Source organism: Macaca fascicularis, chromosome 5 (assembly GCF_037993035.2).
Source record: "Macaca fascicularis isolate 582-1 chromosome 5, T2T-MFA8v1.1".
Classification (NCBI taxonomy): Eukaryota; Metazoa; Chordata; class Mammalia; order Primates; family Cercopithecidae; genus Macaca; species Macaca fascicularis.
In genome coordinates, this window is record NC_088379.1 from 120,129,005 (window position 1) to 120,148,191 (window position 19,187).

Below are 19,187 nucleotides of genomic sequence, written 5' to 3' on the forward strand. Positions count from 1 at the left end.
CCAATTATCTCCTTGTCTATTGTCCCCTCGGCTGGCCACCCTACATTAAAAGACAGCTGGTTTATCTCACAAAGGGTTCTCGGTTTCTGTGGAGTTAGCTTAACCCTGTAATCACCATTAAAACCTTTTTAAAAGTTTTTCAGCATGCACTCCAGTGGAGTAGGCTTTGATGCTTTTCCTCCCATTTCCTCCCTCATGGCATGCCTTCACTCTCACTTTCACTCTTGGATCCACCAGACTGGGTCTTATCACGGGAGATTCGGATGCTGCTTAGCCAGGAAAGTGCCTTAATTCCTGTTACAGCTAACTGCAGCCATGGCGGATACTGCTTAGCCAGGAGAGTGCCTTAATTCCTGTTACAGCTAGCTGCAGCCAGAGCTGGTCCTATGGGCTGTATGCAGTGTTCTAGGTCTGGTTTTTCCCACACTTGCCGCAGAGCTCACAGTCCACGCTAGGAGATCTGTGCCTCCCCACGTCATGCCCTGCGTTGGTCTCTTCCGAGTGTCTCTTTCACACACTTTCACACACCTCCCCTGTCCCTGGACTGGTTTTCCTTTCTGACCAACTTGCGAGCCCCACCCGCATCTGATGTCGGTTAGGGTATGAGTTTCGTCTGAATCAGTGGGACTCTCCCATTGTCCCAGTCCCCTTGGGTCAGACTAGTCATCATGCCCTGGGAGGTGATCAGGCTCCCCTTCTCTCCTTATGGGACGGGTCTTGCATTAGGACCCAAACCTTAATGTGGTTCAGATGTCTGCGCACTGCTCCCGTGACTGTCCTGCAACCCTTTCCACCGGTTCCATTTGTGCTGTTGGGGGAAGGCCCCAGAATGTGGGAGGGCAGTTCTCTTTCCGGACTGAAACTCTCGTGGGGGCACCAAGGACCCTAGATTTCCTGTGTCCTGGGGCTCTAGTCTACAGGCAAAGGAGAGAAAATCTGCCGTCTCCAATCCCAGACGAGCTCCCAGAAATGTTACAGACAATCAAAGACTGGAGAGACTGAAAACGGTTCAGGAGAGTCTGTTAAAGTGATCACTGGCCCAGCTGGACATATGTCCAGAAAGTCTGAGCTCCGAACAAAGGGTTTTTCTTACTTTTAAACATCTTAAGGCAGGAACTACGTGAGGCAGGAAGCAAGTTACAAAAGCGAGAAACAAAGGCAGTTAATCAAGCATTACAACTTTTCTTACATCTTGAGAAAAACATATCTTGCAACCCAAACTGATCGGTCTTATGACTGCAGCCATGCAGGAGCTTGCTGGCCTGTAATAAACTTCAGGAATTTGGAGTTGGGGAGTATAGTTTAGGTCCACTGTCCACAGAGACAAGACAGCCTGTTAATATTCTCCTTTAACTTGAGTGTAAGAGGGGGTGGTCACACTTTGCAGCAACTTTAAGAGGATTTAAAAATTTCTATTACTACTACTATTAGTTTGTAGTTGATTTCATTAATTCCTTCTTCAAATTCTAGGGAGTCTGATCCCAGAGTTAATGGTGAATGATTACAAAGCTTATATAATATCTCGCATATGGTTGTTTATATTTTCCAATAAAGTTATATGCGGTGAATGATTATAACAAGTATTTCTGGGAAAAAAAAAACAATTGAGAATACTGATATATAGGGTCCATATAAATAATGAGAGAATTTTAATAGCATACCCCACATTGGCTGAAACTTTCTCACTACAGCCTATGCTGTCCCATTCAACATTCTATAAACTAAAGATGACAGGGAGACTCTTGTTTAATCTGTATGGGAACTTGAAGGATGCATTAAATATGAAAAATATGCAGCCTTCCTTAAAGACAAGTAGTAAATGTTTCCATTATTCATTTATTCTACTACTTAATCAATAATGTTAACAATTAAAGGTGGGAGCATTAAAAAAAAGGAAAAGTGGAGTGAGGCGGTGAAGTGAACCTCACTGATTTCTTGCTTTTATCATTTCAAACTCCAAAAGTGTATTTCAACTATTCATACGATGATTGACTAAACTTGTTTTACCTTATGGAACACCCTTACTGTGTAGAGCTGTGAGAAATTCAATAATCATTATTTAATGTGGTCAACAACAGATAGATCAGAGAAACAACAAACATGGACATATCTATACATAATATACACTCCTTTTCTATCCAAAAATCTGACAAAAACCTTACACAATGATCAGTTAACACCATTTTAAGGACAAGGATGTGGCGAAACAATTTTAAAGATTTTTGTAAAATAAAAGAAAAAAGTTGTTTTAATTGCTAATGATCAAGTTTTAACCAAGAATTTACATATGCATCATCAAAACAGTAGCTTGAAACTGAAGTTTGATCCTTGAGAAATAAAGCTTTTAAAGTAAATGTCTAAATTCTCTTTTCTTTATTATGTTACATTTCATTTACTTTAGGTTTTCTAGTGCAATTTAAATAAGAAATAAATAGACAATATGGTAATCTCCTTAGATCAGGTACAAAGGCTGTGAAAATATTCCCTGCATTTTGCACAGGGAATATGTTCAAATTTCTAATCTGCAAAGAAAAGTGCATTATCTTTTTTGAAATGGCATTTGAAGATCTCTCCATCAGTGAACATTCTTGGGCATATGGATTTTATAATAACAGCAGTGTATATTAGTTTTTTTATTTATCACTAACTGATAACATATACAGTAAAATATAAGTTCCGTTTTCTTATCTAAGGGCAGAAAATCCCAATCTATTTCTGAATCTCACTTTTGAACAAGGAAAGAACGACCCAACATGGCATTTTTGATTTCCAACGTTTAAACACATAATGTTTGTGTGCTGTGGCAGCATCTTAGCTTCTGGAATTTACGCTCGACATGAAACATAAACAATAAACAATTCAGTTCACGTTATATATAACATTATATATCATATAAAAATTATATATATTATATATAACGTTATATATAATATAAAAATTATATATATTATATATGATATCTCGCACACGCACAGTCTTAGACTTTCTCAATGTTCATGAAACTCACAATCTACCTCAGGCGCTCAAAGGCGCTCAAAGGTCTGAGGCGCCACAGAGAGGCTGCTCCAGCAAGCCTTGGGCACAGTTGCTTGCTGGACAAGACGCCAACTTGGCAAGGTTATGCCTCTGGCAAAGGCAGATTCGTCAGAATAAAGTCGCCACAGGCTCAACCAGGCAAAGCATGAATGGCCCTTTCAGCACGAGCCTGAGAGGAGGGATGTTATTCAGTCCAGCAACCCTATTTACTTTTTTTCGGTATCCCCAAACTCCCGTTTTTTAAGGCTTTCCGCTTCAAGAGAGCCAATATTGAAGCCTGGGTTGGCGGCAGTGCAGGTACCTGCTCACCTAAGCATCACCCTCTTCATTTTCCAGACTCCTCCATCCGCTTGTCCAAGTATAACTTTTGAATAGATTCAGCAGGAGTGAGGCAGGAAAGGTAGGAAGGTGAGAAAACGCGCGATATCAACTCGCAAAGCTCACTGAACTGCCTTGATGATAAAAGGCGGCACAGGGACTACGTGGGTGGTGGCGGAAAGGGCGCGGGACACGCCTCGCAGAGAGAGAACAGTGGGCGGGGCCACGTGCGGGTATCAGAGTTCGCAACTCGAGCGCCCAGTGGGCTAGCTAAAAGTCCCAGCCTGCAAGCCAACCGCGCTTAGCGGGCGACTGGCCGGATCCCAGCGCTCTGCCCCTCGCCCAGCCTGCGAGCGCGTGGTACGAAAGCGCGTCTGCTTCCATGCCCCAGCCGGGGGAGCTGGAGGCGCTCGCAGTCCGAGGCGAGTGATGCTAGGCTGAGCGCGTGGCGGCCCGTGTCGTGCCCCGCTGAGCCAAGTGCGGAAGGACAGCGGCGCGCTCCAGCTCTGCTCGCCGCGCGTAGGGCGGGGCGCGGCTGGGGGGCGGGGGGCCTGGCCGCCCGCGGGGAGCTGTGGACGAGCAGGCGCGCTGCGGACCCGAGGGAGGACACGGTTAAAGCATTGCTATCAACTGTGAACCCAGAGAGTCCTCCTTAGTGAACACGCTAACTCTGAAGCCTCCCGTACGCCCCCGAGCCACCGAAGGCGGCGACACCTGATTCAGCGCACAAACACGGGTCCCTTCTGTCCCGGATACAATTACGCGGCAGAGACACACTCAAACTCGCGCGGGGCAGCCAAGAGACGAGGTGAGCGGAGGGAACGCGCCGTTCCAGCGGGCGGAAGAGGGGCGGGCTGGGTGGAGGAGAGGGGCGTTGTTTGCTCCCTGAGGTGAGTGCCGGGCGAATGGCTGCTATCCAGGGCGGGGGGGTAGGAATTAGAAAGCACAGATGGGGTTGGGCTGAGGAAGTTAGGAGTGGATAGAGGGGGCTGACGGGGTAGGGAGAAAGGCTAGGGGTTGAGGGGATGTGAAGGAGATCTTTTTAAGCTGGCCCCTGATAGCGCCCGCAATCCTGTTTCTCCCATATGGCATCCGTTTGAGGGTTCTCTCGCGTATGTGCGTTCAAGGCAGAGGGAGGGTATAACAGGGAGGCGATTCGGCCGAGGGCCTTGTACTTGACCCCTGAAGGGATGGGCACCGCGGCGCCCAGAGGCCGGAGCCAGCTGCCACGGCAGGGATAGAGATGGGGGACCAGGAGGAGCTTCGGAACCTCTTCAACTCCCCCTTACTCTTCCCCCTAAGGAGGAACAAGAGCGGGATGTGTTGGGGGTGGTGAATGTCTCAGGGCTGTACAAGCTCGCTGAGACCTTTCGGGGCCCGCCGTTTCCGCGTGCCCTCGCGACCCTCGACAATGGACAGTGTACAGTGGTGGCAGGGTTTCACGGGTCCCCGCGCCGATCTGGGAATGGTACGGGGTGCCCTTGTATTAGAGAAGCCTGTGTGGGCCCCTGGGATTAGAGAAGAGGTGAGCGCCTGCGGGCGGGGAGAGAAGGACGCGCTGCTGGCAAAAAGAAGGGCGCCTTCCACGGACTGGAGGAGCGGCGAGGGAGCTTGGGATGTGTGTTTTGGATTTGAAGGAGGCAAACCGCATCGGAGAGTGCAAGTAGATGCAGTGCGTCGGGGCAGAAGGACAATCCGAGGAGGCGGGCCGGGTACCCACTCTCTATATGCAAACTCGCTGGTTTAATTGAGGATTTATAAAATTGAGTACGGTAAACGTGCCATTGTGCAGCACTCCCTTAGGAAAGGAATAGCCTCTGTACCTGTACCGCGAGTTCCCATCACCTTTCAGCATCTAGGCGGGGAGAGGAGAGAAGGTAGAGAACTTCTGAGAGCGTCCTGAGAACTAATGTGAATGGCTGGATTGCGCTAACTAGGCGTTCTCAGCGGAGAATGTCGCCAAGGGAAGGAGTGGGTGGCTGTATCAAACCAGGTGTGCTCTGGAGAATCACCTTTATTATGAGCCAGTGTTAACAGTGACGATAGAGTCTTTTATTTCTGGTGGGTCCTATTGGTAAAAATTAGAAAAAAACCCACACTACTCCAAATACTCCAAAAATCTTCAGTCCCCTCAGGCTGTTACCTTGTACTACCAGTTCTTGAGGATCAGTATCGTGAATGTTAGCAGTTTGGCTAGATGCCAAATCGTTGTTATAATTTCTGATAATTTCATGTTCAAAAACGTCTATATTCATTCAGAATTGGCGTGCTTCTGACGTATCCCCAGAAAAAAATTTGGAGGAAGGACAGACAGTGTCTTTTTTTCTGTTCTTTTAAAAAAGCGTTTATTTTAGGTTTTGGGGTTGTTACATAGGTAAACACATGTCACGGGGGTTTGTTGTACACATTATTTCATCACTCAGTTATTAAGCCCAGTACCCAATAGTTATCTTTTTTTTTTTTTTTTTTTTTTTTTTTTGAGACGGAGTCTCGCTCTGTCGCCCAGGCTGGAGTGCAGTGGCCGGATCTCAGCTCACTGCAAGCTCCGCCTCCCGGGTTTACGCCATTCTCCTGCCTCAGCCTCCCGATTAGCTGGGACTACAGGCGCCTGTCACCTCGCCCGGCTAGTTTTTTTTTTTTTTTTGTATTTTTTAGTAGAGATGGAGTTTCACCGTGTTAGCCAGGATGGTCTCGATCTCCTGACCTCGTGATCCGCCCGTCCCGGCCTCCCAAAGTGCTGGGATTACAGGCTTGAGCCACCGCGCCCGGCCCCAATAGTTATCTTTAACCAATATTTTAATAGTGTTAAGAGTAACCGCACTTTGTCCCCAGGAGATTTTAAAGAGTCATGCATCTCAATGTTATATAGTAAAGGAGACCAGAAGTTTGTGTTAATTGAATTAAATCTTAGCCAGCTTAGTTTTCTCCTATAGAAACTATCTCTTGGTGTTTTGAGGTTTTGCTTTAGGAATGTGTCTGTGTTCAGCAACTATTCTAGATAATGCCAGGTAAAAACAGTCTAGTATTGTATGATTTGCCTGCCACCTACAAGGTTAAGTTGACATCTAGTGTTGTGTGTTTTAGTATTATACGAGTCTTTATAAACTACAGTAAATCATAGTGCCCCGATATTTAGTAAAAGCTTGATTCTCCATTAGGAGGTTGGGCATAACTGAGCCAAAACTATACTTCTGCCTTTTTCCAGGCAATACTACTATACAGATTCAAACTCTTTTTAAATTTAAGATTTCTGGAGGACTGTGCTTGTTGTATTTAAGCTTGGTATGCATCTTAGAATAAATAAACCAATGTAGTAAATAAAGATGCTTATCACAATTTTTTTTGGATAAAAACTACTTTTTGTTTAAAGATTTGGCAGTTTACATTTCCCAATAATTTAAATTAAAACATTTTATTGCACCTTATGAACAACTGTCAGTTTCATTACCGTTTAAACATTGCTGAAAATCCCACCTTCAATCCTCAAATCCTTTTTAAAATCATGCTCCTGTTTATCAAGTAATATCAATTTGTTGCTTTTTAATTCATGCTAGGATTTTCCAATATACACCTGGGAATTTCTAAGATACACTTGGAGAGTGAGAACTTTTGATTATTTATGCAAGGTATCCCGTTTATTTGACATCATCTGCAATGGTACTTATTTACATAAGCACATTTTCTAGGTAGATGACTCTTCACACCATTAATTACTGAAACTTAAAAAAAAAATGAGCCATTGTAACCCACAAGCAATTTCTAAATCTTACTGTCTTCCTTGTTCCCTTGGAGAATATTGGATGTAAGTTATTCTTTCTTTTTGGGTTGTCTTTATGAATTCATAAAGAATTGAATAGTGCTATTCGCTGAGGTGTATAGAGCTGTTTTTGTTTATAGTAAATGGTCTCAGCCTGCTGGGTTGAAATACTAGAATGGAGACAGAAGTACCATTCTTCTTTTTATGTTTTTTTTTCTGGGTCCTCTTTCTGTTATCGGCTATCACTTTCTGCTGCTGTCAGACCGTGAGCGGGCCCTGCTGCTATATTATCTGTTGTCTTTTGTTTTCCATTAAATGATGTGGGCTATTGCCTGAGTATAAATCCTGTAAACTTTGTGACAGATACTTTCTGTTCACATGCTTTATTTGTGGTTTGGACTGAGAACTGAAATGTTTAGGTTTCCAGAAGGGTGGCCTCTATATAAAAGGTTTTAATGTATTTTTTATAGAAAAATTTGTGTATGAGATCTTTAGGAGGGTGTCTTAATTTCAGACAGTTAAGTCTTCTGGAAAAGCTTGGTGTTTCTGAGAAACTGAAGCAGCCCTTAAAAAAGGTTTACTTTTTTATGATAGGCCCAGATTGTCTTTGTTTAGGAATATGTATACTAGGATATTTTACATATTACTTTCTGCCATTGAAACTTACTAACCATAATGTAGTGTAGTTAATATTTTTCTACCCTGGAAGTCCGGAATGAGAAGTATTATTTGAGAACCCTGCTACTTGAGGCTACGTTAATTATTTAAATATTATTTTGCAAATGTACTTATGGAGGAGGTACATAATAAATATGATTAAAATGATTTAATTTGGTCTTGAAAACAGCGGTAATCATATCTCCTTAAACTGAAGCATTTCATAAACATTCATTCTTTTATTCAACAAATATTTGTTGAAAGTATACTATGTGCCAAGCACTGTGCTCTGGGGATGTGCATACAGTTAAGGCCCTGGGAGGGCTCTAGGCTTAAAAGGGGGAGATAAGAAGGAAACAGGCTATTTTCAATATCTGCAGTATAGTGCTGACTGTTCTGTAAGTGCCATGATAGAGATATACACACAGTACCCTGAGCAGAAAGTTGGAAGTGGTCAATTCTGTGTGGGAATGGGAGATTTGAGGGTATCTTAGAGGGTGACATAAAAAATGAATCACTGGAGGCAGGAGCAAGATCGTGGAGGGCTGTTTGCTGTCCTCAGGAGTATGAACTATTTTCAGTTCAAGCTTGTTTTAAACTAAGGAGTGATGTGATGAGAAAACAGCTCTTAGAGCAATCTAGAAGGAGGGATCTGAGGAACGTGAGATTTGAATGGTAGTTTAGAAGGTATTGCGGTGGCCTTGGTAACAGAGTTTGAGGTCCTTGTACCAAAGTGTTTGCAGTGGGATGAAGAAAAGGGTTTGGTTACAATGATATTCAGGTGGTAGAACCTCTAAGATTAGGTGACCGATTTGGTGGAGGATTGCGAGTGGGTGGTATAGGAGGATGGGATAGGAACTTAAAAGGAGATCCAGATTTGAGAGCAAGTGTGATAGTTCAGTTTTAGACATGTAGAACATGAAGTGCTTATAGAAAATCGAACTGGAGATGTGTGTCCAATGAATCATTGCATGTGAGTTCTGAGCAGCGAGGTCCTGGGCTAAATAGGCAGGTAGATAAATGGTGGGTAGATAAAAGGATAGACACACAGAAACATTTAGGATTTTTCAGTGTATAGGTAATTATAAACCATGAAAGTTGATAGGTTTTTCCAGGGCAAGTACCAAAAGTTAATAGGGAAACAGAGGCCTGGGGAGATCCTAAAATTTAATAGTTAGGTAGAGAAATAGGGAGCAATAAAGAAAAATGAGAAGGTACAGAACAAGAGGCAAGAGGAGAATTAGGGGGGTGTAACTTTTAAAAGCAGCTGAAAAATGAGAAAATTTCAGAAAGTGAGAAGGTCAGGTACTGAAATGAGGGGTATTAGACAGTGTCGGTTCCCACCCTGTCCCAAGCCCTGAATAGCTCTGTGACCTTGAGCTCACAATTTAGTTTCATTTCCTTTTTCCACGTGGGGTGAGAAGCACCTACATTATAGGGCTACTGCGAGGAGGATCGGATGAGATAAAAGCTGTCAAGCACAATGCCTGGGAGGTTACTGGTTTGTGTTTAACAAATGCTACCTGTTTTATGGAAACCAGGACTTGAATCTGTGTTTAGAAGGTCCGTAGTCATTTTTGCTTTCACAAGTACTCGCTCTCAGAATTCACGGAGATTGATTGAAAATATATGTTTAAGATGAAAACTTGATCATACTTTTAACTTTTTTAAAGCCAGTAGAATAGCAGCCATTGAAAATTTTGAAGGGAGCAGATGGAGTCAATTGAACAAAGTCCTTGAAGAGAGAGTGGAAATTGCCTCAAGAGCGTTGCAGAGATGTTGGGTTTCTCAGGACAATCCATGCTTCCACCAGTCTGGAGGATCTGGTGGTATATACATTGTGTTTATAAAGCACCCGGTAATTAAACCTACAGGTTTCTAATGTACTGTTTAAAGTACTCTTAGTATTTTAAGTGTGTTCTAGTTCCTTAGGTAATCTATAAGGACGTTGATTATTCATTTTAGTAGTAGCTGAAAACAAACTCAGAAAACAATACAGATGATTTCAAAATTTAACAAAATGTAATTTAATATTTGATGATTCCTAAGAAACTTCTATACCTCATAGGTCTTAAAAATCAACATGTGAAAAATAATTATTAGCCTGTGTGATAGGGGAAGGACTGATTTGTAGAGGTTTGTTTGCTTTTTTTTTTTTTTTGTCAAATTTAGATTACTATGGTAATATTTAAATATACCTACTTTTTTCCTAGGATTTTCTGTTTGAATGAAGTGATGCTTTATATTAGAGATAAACATTTTAAATTAGATTTCTATTTTAATATGTGTATAATTTTATTACTCTGTAATTAGTGCATAATTTGAGAAAATGTTTACATCTTTGCACTGGTGTGGGAATCAACAATTGAACATACTGTTTACTAATAGGTTATAAGGCATATTATGAATAATTGTTGTCTCAATACATATTTGTTGAACAAAACAAAATTAGATGTTCCATATTTTTAAGATGAAATGAATTTTTTATCTGTAGTTTTAATATTTGATTATATTCTTTACCTGAAAATCGCTAGCCACACTCTTTGTTATCAGCACCTCTCTATTTTACAGTTGCGTTTCGGTGCTTTTATTTTTTCCCCCACTGTGCTTAGTCCTTCATGATTTATGGTCCTGTTATTTGTAAAGCATAGTAATCTGAGCAGGTGATTTTCAGTTTAGGGTTTCTTCTAGTTCCATGTTATATATTCACCAACTCAGTTTTAGACTGTATATTGTCATGCTCCGCACTCCCTTACAGAGATAACAGATACCAAGTTGAAATTGACTTATACAGAATGCCACACTTAGGTAAGCATTTAGGAGTGCGTAGCCAAAATAAAAATAGTACCTTTGGTTTATGAATGGCAGGGTATCTAGGACAGTGTAGTTCGTGTTCTCTGGATGGACATTCGTGTAAATATTAAAATATTTAGATTAGATGGAAAGATGTATAGTAGGAACATTTCAGAAATAGTTTGCTTGTAGCGTTGTACTATGTATCTGAATTGTTAATTTGGAGTAATCACTGTATTGATTTTATTTTGAAGGTATAATCTATTTCCATTGACTTGATGTAAGTAACAGAAATGCATCTGCAAGGAGTCCAGTTCATTAAAGACATTTACATTCATATCTGATTTGGTAAATATTTCCTTGATTTGAGAATATTATATAACAAAATATTTGTGAAATCATTTTGTGCTTTTTAATTGTTTTGAAGAAATTTAATATTCAAAATACTTTAAGACACCAAATCATGACTTTTTAGTTATTACATTAGCTATAACTTGCTTTAATAAGTAAAAACTATGGGGCTAATTTTCTTCCAAGTGAAACATTAAGTTTAAATGAATTTACAAAATAGAATCAAGTGCGCAAACATGCTGTATGTTCTCTAATAGGTTCCTGAAAAGCTGTATATAAATTCAACTTTTATATATTGAGTCATATTTATAGAATTTAAGAAAATAGGGCAAACATTTAACATTTCTTAAATGTTAAGTGATGGGCATACAGATGTTTGTTATGTTAATCTTTATATTTTTCTGTATGTTAGAAATAGTTTACAGAAAAAAAATTGTGGATAGTGACATTAAAGCACATTATATGTTAAATATACCCAGGGACTTTGCTATTTAGAGGAATAGCAACATACAATTTACCATAGAAAAAAACCCTATTTTGATTATTAATACCTGTTTTGCAAATTCAAATTTTTTAATGGGCTTAATTAAGCAGACACACACACACACACACAACAACAACAACAACAAACTTGGACACACTTCTATAACACATCTTGAATATAGTCTCATCTGTTGGAATTTGTTAAACTTCTACACTTAAGTCTTAATCTGATTCTACCTCATTCTCATAATATCCATTATTCAGAGGCATCAACAGGAAGAATTACATTTTAATTTAAAAAATTGTTTTTACTAGCAACGGAATGAGTGATTCAGTGGTGGTGTCTTCCTGCTTTGAGAGAGCTGCTCTAAGACTAGGCCGTTAGTGCTCCGCAGCAGGCCCTTCCTCTGGGTTCTTTTCATGAAGAAGGCCCTTGTGTTTTACATAGATTTTGCATTTGTGCTGCTGTCCCTATTGAGTTGTTCTCACCAAGCCAATCTGGGGAGCAGCTCTTAGGGGAAAACTAGTCAAACAGGTTTACCTGTCTATTCAAAAGGAAGGAAAAATGGTGAAATGTATGGATAAAGGCCAAGAATAAAACTGTTTTAAGGAATGTTCATGCTGATCACTGACTTTATTTTCTCCTGTTTTGAAAATACTTTGTAGACATTTGTGAGAATGTATCTTAATGGAGATAAAGTGAGAGTCAGAGAAACTGTAAGGGGAAGTAAGTTAGAAGCAGGGGATAAGGACAAATGGGGAGAAGGAAGGGAAAAATATTGGAGAAAAAAAAACTCAACAAGAAAAGAATAGTGTTTCAGTGTCATATTTGGGCTTTATGTAAACTGAGTGTGTTATAGCAGGAAACCATGGTATTGATCTGAGAATGAATTTAATTAAAACTGACAAAACCCCCCACATGCCTGTGGTCCTCAACATCCAAAATAGGGAACACCTTGCCAGGGCAGGGCTGAAGTTTGCTAGGAATATTGGTGGGAAACTGTTACAGTTAACCATCTCTGACACTAATCTTATATTAGAGATACTACTTGGTTTCCCCTAGTAAAGTGTTAGATTCATACAGCATTATTGTAGTTTGCAAATCTCTTACACATATATTTCTACTGTTTAGTCCTCATTCTGCTCCTGGAGCATTGCCCTATAGGTAGTAGCATTTTACAGCTCATAACTTGATAGAGTCCCAAGTAACCGTTTGCAGTCAAAATGACAACCTAGTCCGGGGAATTTGATGTTAAAACTAAAGCTTCTTGCCTAGAGCAAGTTCTTGAACTACAGCTCACCACCTGCCTCATGTTCTGGGGATGCTGAACCTTGATCCCACTGAAATTACCATTACCTTTAAGTAATTTCACTGTAGTCCTCAGTAATCTCCTCCTCTGCTCCATGCTTCTTTCCTGCTCCTTTAGAGTCCCTTCCCCTTTTCTCATCTGTAATGGTGAGACTCCCCATCTGATCTTTGGTTGTGCCTCTTCTTCCTTTCTGACATTTTTAATAACATCTTTTGTCCCAGCACCTCTCCTCTTCTCTGATCTCAGTCTTTTGGTGTAGTTCTTGATGCTCATAGACTGGATTTTTACTTATATGTAGATGATTCACAAATCCTTACTTCTAATTGTGATTTCTTCTATACTCTCAAGAGCTTAGAGTTCCCAGCTCAACTTCCTAACTCAGATCTGACATCCCATTTGCCTCAGTCTTCAAAGACAGATTTTGGTGTTGTGAAATTCACTCTTTTTTACCCTTTATAGCTAATCTATTCCTAATTTGATCACTATGTCCTTCATGAAGACCTTCTTCCCATGCCTAAGACTTTCCATTCACCTCCTGATGTCTTGGTGTAGTTCTGCATCACTTCTTCACCGTTGGTGTTAAATGACTGTTTTTCACCATTACCTTGACCTTCCATCACCTCCCACTGCCCATAACCATCAGTCACTTGTCCTTACTGACCCACTTGCCTTCGAGTGTGATTTGACTATGCGTTTATTTTCACATGGAGATCTAAAACTTTTAGCCTGGCTTTCGAGGCTTTCTATTGTCTAGCTGCTTTCTGATCAGACTTATTTATTTTCTCATACTCCTCAATAGGATTCTATTCTATTTACCCACTGGGGCATTCATTTCAGGATATCCCCCCTCTTGAGATGTCCTGCCTTTTTTTTCTTCTGCACTTCTAAATTCTCACTCAAGGTTTTGACACTCAAGTCCCACCTTAGACTGTGGCTTCCCAGTCTCTGTCACTTTTCTGTGACTCTGATTTGTACATATATTCATGTTAACAATTAGGTTTCATTCTGCCTCTAAGGAGAGTATGAACTCTTAGAGGGTGCAGTCTCTTGTCTCCTCATGCACCTTGGACAAACACTATTGATCAGAGATAAGATATTCAGACATGGTTGAATGGTATCTTTAGTTTGTCAAAAAACATATTTTCATTAAAAAAATAAATGAGTCACAATTTAAAAACTAAAGGTAGGTGATTTCAAACCCCTCATTTGTAGTGAAAGGGGCAAAATCTTTATGGGGTGGTTGTCTCGCATTACACAGCTAGTTCAATTATTCGCTGGCAGAGTCGGAACTAGCATTCAGATTTCCTAGGTCCTAATCCGGCATCTTCTATCTGTACCATATAAACACTCTCCAAAATTGTCACTGCCATATGTCAGATAATAGTTTGGCTTTTAAAATTTTAGTATCATTTTGGCACAAATATATCGTGTCAATGTTTAAGTATATTTATCTAATTTTCACAAGACAATGGCAATGATACGCAAAAGACTTTCTCTGGACTTGCCTCATTGTGGTGAATATCTGTTATAATCATAGATACTTAGAAGACACAAAATTGTACATTCTTACCTGTTAGTAAAGGAACATTAGATAAATTCATTCTGTTTTTCTGCAGAAACTACCAACATTTTTCCACTTCTGGGGACTAGTAAAACTGCTGTTTTTTATCTAATACTCAACCTATCTAATACAACCTTGTCCTAGTGATGATGGTAGAATTTTATAAAATAGGGAAGTTTGTTATTTGTTCACCTGTGAAGATGTTCAAATAATTGAATAAGAAAATACCTAGAATTTTGTTTCTTGTTCTAATTTGCTTGTTTATATTTGGCCAGTTTTGCCCTGAAAACATGTTTGATACATTACATGAAAATTTATTTTGTGACTCTTAATAATGTTAAAAATACATTTAAACTAGTGATAGTAAAGAAAGGATATCTTCATTAGTGGCGGAAAGAATCCCATGATCTTTTGTGATTCTACAACATTACTGTAGCCTTAAGAATCTCTAGTAATGTTGTGTTGAAAGCTGTTTCTCCTACATGTGAATATGTTTCATTGCAGGAGAAGATGAAAATTTGATCTGGATATTCACCAGATTCACTTGCTGTATTCTAATTAAAATCCCAATAAAAGAGAATTATGAAGAGTACTAACAAACATTTTAAAACAGCAATCATTGTTTTTGTATTTTTTTAAAAGAAAATGTATACATGTTAGACTGGAAAGCCTCAGATAATCTCAGTTGTACGATTTATGAAACTTTTCTCACTTGTGTAAAGATGGGATCAGAATCAAAGAATTTCTATATTGTTTGCTGAATGTTTATCACATGATGCAGATGCGTGGAGATAACTGTACCAGGCTAGTCTTGGGGAATTGTAGAAATAGAAACCCATATCTTATTCTTTAGGATACATATATATGGATATAAATACATATATGTATATACACATAGATATTAGAAGACACAAAACTATACATTCTTACCTGTATAATCATAGATACTTAGAAGACACATATTTACATATATAGATATATATACACATATATATATTTTAAAATGAGGTATGTGATCAAGACATAAGAGTTTTAATACCACTGTTTTCTTTATTAAAAAGGAAAATTGCATTTTTTAAAAATTACAAACTTTTATCCTTATTGTCTAAATTTGGTTTCTGGAACAGAAACATCAGTGTTACCTGGTAACTTGTTAGAAATGGAAATTCTTGGACTCATCCTAGATCTGTAAAATCAGAAACCATGAGGGCAGGCCCCACAGTGTGTGTTTTAACAAGCCCCCCAGGTGATTGTGAGGCGTGCTGAAGTTTTAGACCCACTTATAGATATCTCATCAATTCACTTTTCTCACAAAACGAAAAAATTCTGATCATCTTAAGGACAAAAGAAAAATTAAGTTTAGATTTTAAAATGCTTTCCGGGTTAGTTTTATAAACTAAACTCGTATCTTATTTTACTTACTAATTGGTTATTGAGGCATCAACAAATATTTTTAGTTGAGATAAACCTATACATTTCTCAGTTTATTAAAAAAAAAAAAACAGGGTTGAATTAGTTGTTTATTTTGGTATACTTTGCTATGACATTGTGTAAGTGTAGCCTAGATTTTCTTAATTTTTAATCACAGGGAATAAAGGGGAAGAGAATTGAAAAAAGTCCAAAACCCTTAGTCCTAGGCCTCATCCCCAGAAATTCTTATTTGATTGAACTTCGTTGTAGATGGCAGGTTTTCAGGCATCTCTATTTTTCCAAAGCTTCCCAGGTGATTATTATGTGCAGTTGGACTATAGCCATATGTTCAAAGATTGGCTCATCTACCACATATCGGTTCATTTAAAAAATTGCCCATTAGATCTATTAGTTTCTTTTATTATTTTAAGCAAATTATCCTTTCATGTATGTTTAATTTAAAAATATTCTTTTCCAATAGGTTATTGGCATTGTTGATTTGCTTAACCATGTTATTGATCATTTCATTACTCTTTATTCAGCCTCATGGTTTTGCTGTAAATCCTTGCTTATTCAAAATGCACTCCAAGCACCAGTAGTCCCATATCACTAGAGAGCTTGTTTCATAAATAGGTATGATGGGGCCCCACCCTACATGTACTGAATCACAATTTATATTTTAATAGTATCCCTATAAAGTGTGTCTCACATTAATGATTCTCTATAACTTAAAATTTAAAATCAAGGTAAATTCTTTTTCCTTTCATTTTGTTTCTTAGAATTTATTGATTTGACCTTTACTTTTGATGAACCAAAGATATCAATCTCATTAAACCTATTATTAAACCCTTTTTTTTCCCAGTAAGTTTTAGAATAGTAAGGAATATTTTAAATTAATTTCATAGCCCCACCAGACAGGTGAAGAAAATTAGGGACCTAAATTAAATGACTTGGCCTGAATGACAAAGGCTACTGATTTGCAGATCCATAGATGCATGCTGCAATCATTTTATATTTCTTTTCATTATATGTCACTTAAAATGATATCTTTATAATTTAAACTAATTGAACTGTGAGCTAACTGAAAAGATAGTCTTAGGTTACCAAGTACCATACATGTTCAAAAAACCCCAACATTTTATATATGCATTAGCAATTATTTTAATTATCTATCTAAATCGATCTTGATAATACTTTACTAACACACTACTTCAAATTAGTTTAGAATTTAATTAATTAAGTAATAATGGGGAAGTTGACTATTAAACAAAATAAAAATGAAAGGAAATACTATATGTCTTTACTACTTATTAAGTACTAAAACTATTCATGTGCTCCTGAGAGACTGCTGGTACTTTGTATACAGAAATTTAAACAGAAAGTTGTTTGGAATTGTTTATTCTGAGTTCCTGGGAATCTGGGGCTGTGTGCATTATGCTTTTCTAAATTCCCAAGATAATTGAGCTTTAATTCAGGTCTTGATAGTTGGATCCACATTACTTTCATTGTATTAGCTATATTTCTCTTATTGCATATAAGTAGCGAGTAGTAGATCCTTATCTGTCAATCCAGTGGAGAATTACACAAATATCCCCAGCTGCTTACTAAATATGCAGATTCTTGGATTTTTCCCTAGACTCCATAACAGCTTATTTGCTGAGGTGACTTCGGAACCTGTATTTTTAGTAAGTACTTGAAGTGATTCTTCTGGATGCCAGAATTTGAAAACAACTTCATTATGTGATTATATGTTTGTGTTCTAAATAGTTAAATTTAATCACCATCATCAAGCATTAATTGGATACATACTATGTACAAGGTACTGAGTGCAGTCTGTTGATATTCGTATTATCTTATTTTTATTTTCTCACTATATTTTTGTTTTTATCTTACCTTCCTGTTTAGTGCTTGCAGAGAAACTCCCCAGGTGGGCCTAAGCCAGCTATCACTGATAAGCGAATAGGGTTGAGTTTCTCATTACAGCTTCACCACCTGTACTGTAGATGTCTGAAAAGAGATAACTGCAGATACTTGTGTTGAAGAAGTGTTAAGTGCACCTAGCTTGGAATGGTACAACAGCAACAACAACTTTCTTTATAACCTCTCCTTCATAAGAAGTTCTTTTGTATTCCTCTTGGCACTTATGAATGTTCCAGGTGCAAAATTGAATTTTTTGAGTGGTATTCCTAATGGTCTCTTCCGTTCAGTATTTCATGTGTGTAAAGAAAGGTCTGTCTCTGTAATACTTGTAGAGATTTCTATTAATCTTATTTTTCATAAGATGACATACTAGTGTAAGGAATGGAATAGTAATACAATATTTTTCATTATGCTCTTTTAAAATATTGCTTTTGTTATCAGGCAAAGCAATATTTTAAAAGCAAAAGTGATTGTGTTAGAAATTTTTACCAAAAACTTCTGACAGGGAACTTTGGATTAATTTATTTCATTAAGTTTGTGAAATGGAACCAAATTCCTTCTTCCTTTGCATTCAGCATTTTTCAGTTTTATTTCTGCAGTTAAGCTGTGGGCTTCTATACACATAAATTTCTTTACTTTTTCTGATGGAATGAAAAAATATTTAGTAATGTGGAGGGTTTTGAAAATCTAGAGCTACCTATATTTATTAACTACTGACAGCCAAACTGACTTCTGTCAGTGTGAGGTTTTTACCCAGATTGTACTCTCAAGGTGCCCGACCTTTTTTTTTTGTTTGTTTGTTTGTTTGTTTGTTGTTTGGACAGGAGGCACTTTTAACCAACAACAGGTGGCCTCAATTTTCTGAATTATTTATTCTCCTACCTGAAATCAACATGTTCCCATTCTACAATGTTATTTTAAGAGATTCTTTGCTTTTAGTAGTTTACTTGCTAATAGTCACCATAAATAACTTAAGATTAACAAGAATTGCCTACAGATGAAAGATACATGTTTAAAACCTGGGCTATTTAACAACCAAGTAGATATAAAGCTGGATTTTTCCACAGTTGGTCCACAGTTAACAATTTTTTTTTAAGCTTTCTTTTCTTTCTCCCTTCACGTAGTGGGATATGAGTACATTAGTTTACTAGATACTAGATCTTTGTCAAGTTTTCATCCTCTCAGTCTTATTATCTGTAAAGTGGGGGCCACTTTCTTGCCTTCATGTGATCTCAGTATGAAATGAGTTAATGTTTAGAAAGCTGGTAATGCAGGGAAGGCATGTAGCAATTAAAAACATCTGCTGTTTCTTGATACTTGTATGTTAAGTCAAAGCTATAGGGTGACCAGCTCGTCCCCTTGTGCCCAAGACTTTCCCAGTTTTAGCGCTGAAAGTCCCACATCCTGGGAAACTCCCCCCCGCCCCCCCACCCCCAGTTCTAGGCAAACCAGGATCCTGAGTTCCCCTAGGGCTTCAGTGACTTAGAAAAGGTAGCTCAGTTACTTCACACACAATAATTTGGGCATAAGCAGGCAGGGCTGGTTTTATGGTTTCACAGTCTCAGGACCCAAGTGTCTTTGTTGTTAAACC

At 38.6% G+C, this 19,187-nt stretch overlaps 1 protein-coding gene across 4 annotated transcripts in view; it reads left to right on the plus strand.

Moving 5' to 3' along the window:
* The first annotated feature begins 3,617 nt into the window (after positions 1-3,617).
* Positions 3,618-19,187, plus strand: part of UGT8 (UDP glycosyltransferase 8) — an 84,986-nt gene continuing 69,416 nt past the window's right edge. For 2 of the 4 annotated variants that reach the window (XM_005555783.5, XM_005555784.5), the window contains exon 1: positions 3,618-4,162. The gene's annotated coding sequence lies outside the window, so the exon portion shown is untranslated. Of the gene's footprint in view, positions 4,245-19,187 lie in introns of all 4 variants that reach the window. The other 2 variants (XM_045392806.3, XM_045392804.3) reach the window with 2 other exon arrangements.